The 7,135-nt window shown below is 40.4% G+C and overlaps 1 pseudogene; it reads right to left on the reverse strand.

The window, feature by feature from the left end:
* Positions 1 to 5,247: 5,247 nt before the first annotated feature.
* On the reverse strand, positions 5,248 to 6,211 carry LOC132107594 (olfactory receptor 1500-like; annotated as a pseudogene).
* Between the last annotated feature and the right edge of the window lie 924 nt (positions 6,212 to 7,135).

The raw sequence follows: 7,135 nt of genomic DNA on the forward strand, positions 1-7,135 counted from the left end.
TTGTGGGACACATGTATGGCATAGCCAGCTTACCGACCCATCAGCCAAATGCAGGGGCGCCGGACTGGGGGTAAAACCAGTACTGATTACCAGGGCCCCAAAGGAAGAGAGTGTCACGGCTTATGCTACTGGAAGGAACACGGAGCCGAGGGATAAACGAAACAAGGATTTATTAAATAAAACATAAACAAGGTAAGTCGTAAATAACAGGTGGCAAGAGGCAAGTGGCAAGTAACAGGTGACAAGTAGACAAGTTGACATTTAGACGAGTAGACCCGACAAAACAGAACTGAAAGGACAAGGCTTTTATAGAAGGGATAATTGGGGAAACACAGGTGGATGGCATGACTAAATTAACAGGGACATGGAACACATGGGGAAATGAAGAGACACACCTGGAAACTAATCAAACCAGACACGGAAGACAGAAACTGGGTCACAGGGGCAAAAACACACAAAATGAGTCCAGGTGTGTGACAGTACTCCCCCCTCCCGGTAGGTGCGTCCTCGCACCGTAGAAACAACAAAGGGAGGCGTGGGTGGGAACTTGGGAGGAGGTTCCGGTGGAGGACAGCCTCCCAGGAGGGGGCCAGCAGACAGGGACTACAGAGGAAGGAGCCAGGGAGGAGATGACGGAGGGAGGAGCCAGGGAGGAGACAGGAAGGATGTGAAGCAGGAGGTACCCAGCAGGACCCAGGCCACAGCCATCACGGCCCAAGGTGGGGCCGACGGTGGAAGGAGCCATGGAGGAGGAATGGTCACTGACTCCAGGAACTCGACCCACGGCAACGGAGCAAGTGGAGGAGGAGCCCGAGGCGGAGGCGGAGAGCCGAAGAGCCAGGGTGACGGGGAGGAGCCGGAGGTCCTAGGTGGAACAGATGGCTCTGGTGACTGACGCGGCGATGTGGATCCGGAAGGCCGCGGTGAGGCCAGAGTGACCGAGGACTGAGGTGTAGCCGAGGGGATGAAGGAGCCTGACGGAGCCGGAGGGACGGAGGGATGAGGCGAAGCCAGAGGAGTGGAGTCCCGAGGCATAGGATGGACGACGCCAGACCAAGGCGGAGCCGGAGGGACGAGGGAGCCAGGCAGAGCCTGCGGACTGCCGGGCCACGGCGGAGAGGAAGGAGCTAGGAGCCATGGTGGAGCCGACGGGTCAACGGGCCGAGGCGGAGTCCAGGCCTCAGAGGCTGGAGGCGGAGGTGAGGGAGACGCCGACCAAGGCGTCGCTGGAGGATGGCGGTCCCGCTGAGCTCGCACCACAATGATGGTAGGCTGAGGGCGAGCAGAGGGGCAGCCAGATGACAGCGGAGGAGGAGGCAGGAGTGGGTGGGAGGGTGGGAATTTTGGAGGAGTAGGCATTGGAGTAAGCTCTGGGGCTGGAGCCCTTCCTGGGCTTAACGGAGGATCAGGAGCCCGTCCTGGGCTTAACGGAGGATCAGGAGCCCGTCCTGGGCTTAACGGGGGTTCAGGAGCCCGTCCTGGGCTTAACGGGGGTTCAGGAGCTCGTCCTCGGCTTAACGGGGGATCAGGAGCCCGTCCTGGGCTTAACGGAAGATCAGGAGTCCTTCCTGGGCTTAACGGGGGTTCAGGAGCCCGTCCTGGGCTTAACGGGGGTTCAGGAGCCCGTCCTGGGCTTAAAGGAGGATCAGGAGCCCGTCCTGGGCTTAACGGAAGATCAGGAGCCCGTCCTGGGCTTAAAGGAGGATCAGGAGCCCGTCCTGGGCTTAACGGGGGAACAGGAGCCCGTCCTGGGCTTAACGGGGAATCAGGAGCCCTTCCTGGGCTTAACAGAGGATCAGGAGCCCGTCCTGGGCTTACAGGAGGATCTGGCATAGGTGAATTGGAAATCCTCCCGAGGACCATCTTCATGCGACAACGCTCTGCACCTGGAGTTCAGGCTGGCGTGATAAAAGGTGCAGAGCACGTGGTCCGGGTAGCTGGTGGCATCAGCTATCCAGAGAAACCGTCTGGTATGGTCCTCGAGAGACAGTCCCTCCTGCTCCAGCAGGAGGAGGAGGTATTCGGGGCGATAGAGGGGATCCATGACACACTACGGAAACAAAAAGACTGTGAAAAAACGGAAAACAAAACGGAGGGAAAACACGCAGTTCTTAAACTTTTTAGGTCGGGTCTTCTGCCACGGCTTATGCTACTGGAAGGAACACGGAGCCGAGGGATAAACGAAACAAGGATTTATTAAATAAAACATAAACAAGGTAAGTCGTAAATAACAGGTGGCAAGAGGCAAGTGGCAAGTAACAGGTGACAAGTAGACAAGTTGACATTTAGACGAGTAGACCCGACAAAACAGTACTGAAAGGACAAGGCTTTTATAGAAGGGATAATTGGGGAAACACAGGTGGATGGCATGACTAAATTAACAGGGACATGGAACACATGGGGAAATGAAGAGACACACCTGGAAACTAATCAAACCAGACACGGAAGACAAAAACTGGGTCACAGGGGCAAAAACACACAAAATGAGTCCAGGTGTGTGACAGAGAGGGCCCTTGAAAAGTCTGGAATATATATTTTCAAAGGCGGGGGGCCCCATTAGGACTGCCTATGCATAGGGCCCGGGATCTTGTGCAGCGCCCCTGGCCAAATGACTGCGATTCTCAGAGCGATCAAGAGGAAAACATTTGAAAACAAGGTACAGTTTATTTATTAATCATATACTTTAATTCAGATTAAAATCGGACCAGTGAAATACTGATGAATCATTCCTTTCACAAAAACATTCATAAAAGTCTGTATGTAAAACAGTGTTTGAAGAGCATAATAAATTAGTTACATTGGTGCCATCTGTTGTCAGATCTTTAACATTTCATCTGCTTATATCCTACACTCTCAGATCATGACTGATTCCAGAGGTTTTATGGAGCAGAACTATGAGTTTCATAATCATTAAAATCTCAAAGATGAGGTGAACGGTGTTTTTATACTGATTGGAATAACTGTATTTTGTAGCTGGGTATTTGTTTGCTATACACCTTGTGTACATGCTAATGCATACAGTATTATGAAAATGAAGACACGTTCTAGATCAATCTCATGACATTCTTGGTTTATAAAAGGTTCCCACAGCCCCACAATACTGTGGTAGAATTCAGTGATCCGAGAGGAGTTGGTGACTGCCAGTGCTCAAAAAATCCTGTAGAAACCAACTGGTCTGGACAAAAAAAAAAGAAGCAAAAAAGAAGATAAAAATGTTTGTCAACTTTTATATATTACAGTACAATAACATATATCATATGCAAAGATAATTAATTCATACAAAAGTGGTGGTCAAGCAGAATTTGCTTAATGTTTCATAAAATAAATCAATAAGTTAAATGAATTATTTAGCCTGCATGGCTTCATAAATTTTGCACAGTAACCTTAAGTAGGTTTTACATTTGGAGGGAGTGAAACTCTTCTGTCGAGTGCAACTCTGTAAAAAGAACATCATGAAACATGTCATATGTTTGGTGCTTAGATGGACTCTTCAAATAAGCTGTCATATTTTTTTTATTTTACTTTGCAAATATACTATTTGTATGCAACAACTCTATGACTTTCCACATAACATCAGAGGTGATTTTGGTTATGTTGCCTATACCAGACATGCACTTTCATTGAAAGTTGAATTTCATTTGTGCACCATTAAAGGCCAAGGCACAGTCCATGTAAAATCCAACAAGAAGTGTAACTATTTCAATAACTTTATTAAAGTAATTTAACTACTAAGGCTGGTAAGCGATTGATTAATTTTAAAAAATCTAATTAATTACATGATGTGGTGATTAATTAATCAACTTAATGGCAAATCAAATTCACCACATTCCTTCAAAATGTGGATTAAGAAATGAAATTCCTGTTATTACTTTTTGATTACTTCTCTAAATTTCTGATGTTTTCCACTATTAATTATTTTCAAACTTACTCAAGCTTTATTTTCAAGCCTACTCAACACTGATTACTGTCAGACTTTCAAAAATTTTCATCACTTGAAATAAGATTATGATAATTCCATTTTAAAGCATAGCCACAGCCAAAACAAGAAATAGTTTAATAGCTATGATACTGTTTTTTAAATCAAATCTTTACATAACCATGACAGGAAAACACTGGCATCTAACAATGCATAAAAAACATATAAATAAACCCATATAGGAAATAAAAGCAGTTATTGAATAAGCCGTGTCATATTCTGTGTTCTATATAAACTCCTGAAACATTGGTGTCTCATATTTTACAGCAGTCACTGCAGTTTATGAAATAAATAATTTAAAGTTGTGTGTATGAAAAAAAAAATCAGATGTAACCCCCTTTGTAATCGTTAACATTTTCATAAGTAACTGTAATTTAATTAATAGTAACTGTAACTGATTAAAATGACATCTGTTTTGTGATTAAATTACGTAATTTAATTAAATGTAACTAATTACTCCCCAAACTGTTCCAAATGAAATTAATTAACTAACTAACTAACTAACTAACTAACTAACTAACTAACTAATTAATAAAAAAAAAAAAACAGAAGAAGATGCCATCTAAGTACCAATCTAGTATTAATATAGTACTCAGACAGCAAAATTGCTATTGTAAGCAGAACAAGGGAAAACACCTTAGGACATTAGTTATATTGCATTTTTATTTAATCTATTATCCTTTTAGCTTCATCTTAGCATACAGAAGCATATAATAGTCTAAAATATTTATCACCTCTCACTTATTTTATGTTTTATTAGTTACGTTTTTAATAAATTAAAGAAATAAACTTTCTGATTATTTTTAAGTTCAAATGAATAGCAAAAAACAATCCAGGAAAAGGATTATGGTATACATTTACACTATTTAACAAATAACCACATTTAAAAGTAAATGAAACAAAGAAAGTAATCTTTCATAAATCTGAATTTTACAAAAACAACCCAGAACTTTAACATTAAATATATAATGTAAGCCTTTGTAAAATGAATGGTTTATTCGGAACACTTACTGTACATTGCTTAAAGGAAAGAAGATTTTATAAATTAAAGTATGTATTCCCTGGTTTGTCAACACCCAGTTTACTATATGAATATTAGTACCTTAATAAGGTATATAATACTACCTATAGGGTAGTAGTATATATCTTATAAGGTATTTATATTCATATTTTAGGGTAAAATAAGTTACAAAGATAACCCTTTTGAAAGAGTAACAGATTTTGTACCATTTCTATAGTGTATAGTGTAAACTACGCAACACTGAAATATTTTAGGCTCTGCCCAACAGCATGGTCATCTGCATACTAACTTTTCTCTGTCTTATTCTCCTCCTTAATGCATCTTTGATATCTTTGGTTCTGAAGCAGTATATCATTGGATTGACAACAGGCGGAAGCAGATTGTAACACATAGTTAACATAATCCGGAGGTCAGGAGTGAATGCAGCTGTCAAATCAAATGTATAGACAACACATCTGGGGACATAATACAGAATAACAATAAAAAGCTGAGGAGAGCAAGTTGATAATGTCTTATATCGAGCCTGAATGTCTGAGATTTTGTAAACTGATGTGAAGATGGCAATAAAAGAAAATATAATAAAAGTCAAAGGGCTCAAAAGAATAAACATGGCACAGGAAAATGCAAACAGCCTTTTCTGATTTATGTTTCGACAAGAGAGTTTAATTACTGAATTTCGTTCACAATAATTTTGGGTTATTATGTTAGAATTGCAGTAGGGCTCATCGAAGGAATGATAAACAATGATTGCTATCAGAGGTATCAGCATTGCCAAAATCATGCTACATGCAATAAAAATGGTCTTGTTTGTAATAAGAACACAATGGGTTACGCACCGCAACAAACCTATCAATGGCCACTAATAGTAAGACAAAAGCGTTAATGCTCCCTAAGTAGTGAACAAAAAACATCTGCACGAAACAACTATGAAACGATATAGTGTTGATACTGAAAATATATTTTGCAATGGCTTTAGGCAGTGTGATGGTTCCAAAAGCAAGGTCAGACACTGCAAGAATACAGTAGATGAAATAGGTGGGTTTCTGAAGGCTTCTCTCATAAGCAATAAATGCAATAATAAATATATTTCCTCCTGTTAGTGTCAAGTAGACAAAAAACAAAAGGGTTCCCATGGCTCCATAATACTGTGGATGGAGTCCTGGAAATCCCAGCAGGTAGAATATAGTAAAGACAGTGACATTTGAGAGGGTCATGACTTTACAACAGCGTTGCAATTACCAACTTATGGACGCTACAAGAAAAGACAAAAAGGACAACAAAGCTGAAGTGGAAATCATATATAATGACATATCAAAACTATATACAAAATATTAAGGAATATATTACCAAGTTGAACCATTTTAGGCCCAGATGTGATTAGCATAGATGTATAATGCAAAACATAAATAGTAGTATATAATTATTTAATCTAGTATTTTTTATTTTTTTTTGGATTTCAACCATTTAAGCATTACCATAGATATAGAACAAATGAAATGATATCTTCTGTATCAGTGTCCATCAGATAAAGCTAAAGTCGCGGTTTTTCATCTCTCTCTTAAGACAAAAGAAACCTCCCACACAGTGACATATTGTTTGACGGCTCTTGTGTGTGACCACGTGAGCTTTGTTTCTGACAAAACGTGATTTTGTGTTTGATTGTGTCCATTGGCTGAACATATATTTTAAAAGATTTGGAATTATCTCCTACAGTTGTTGAAAACTAAATGAATTGAAAACTTAATAAAATCTATTTTTAGTTAAAACCCTGAACTATGTTCTTGTAAGATGATTGTCACTAGCTAAGAAACACTAAAGCCATGAAACACAAGACATGAAAACAAGATATGAATATCTGAACATCTATCTGACAACAATATAACAAAATCATGACTCTTGTATGTTTGGAGGCTCTGTAGAAGATATTTGGCATGGATCAATAGGCCCAAACCTAGAGACAAGGAGCCTTTTTGCCTTAGTATGTTTACTCTGATTGTAATATATAATAGAAATAAAGATAGATGGTTAGTCTTGATGATCTCTGGGCAGTATAATGCACAACATGAACAGATCCATGAAACTATGAAACACTTAATTTAGTGGTCAGTTCTCATATATTAATATTTAAAACATAAATA

The sequence above is a fragment of the Carassius carassius genome, chromosome 28 (genome assembly GCF_963082965.1).
Source record: "Carassius carassius chromosome 28, fCarCar2.1, whole genome shotgun sequence".
Taxonomy (NCBI): domain Eukaryota; kingdom Metazoa; phylum Chordata; class Actinopteri; order Cypriniformes; family Cyprinidae; genus Carassius; species Carassius carassius.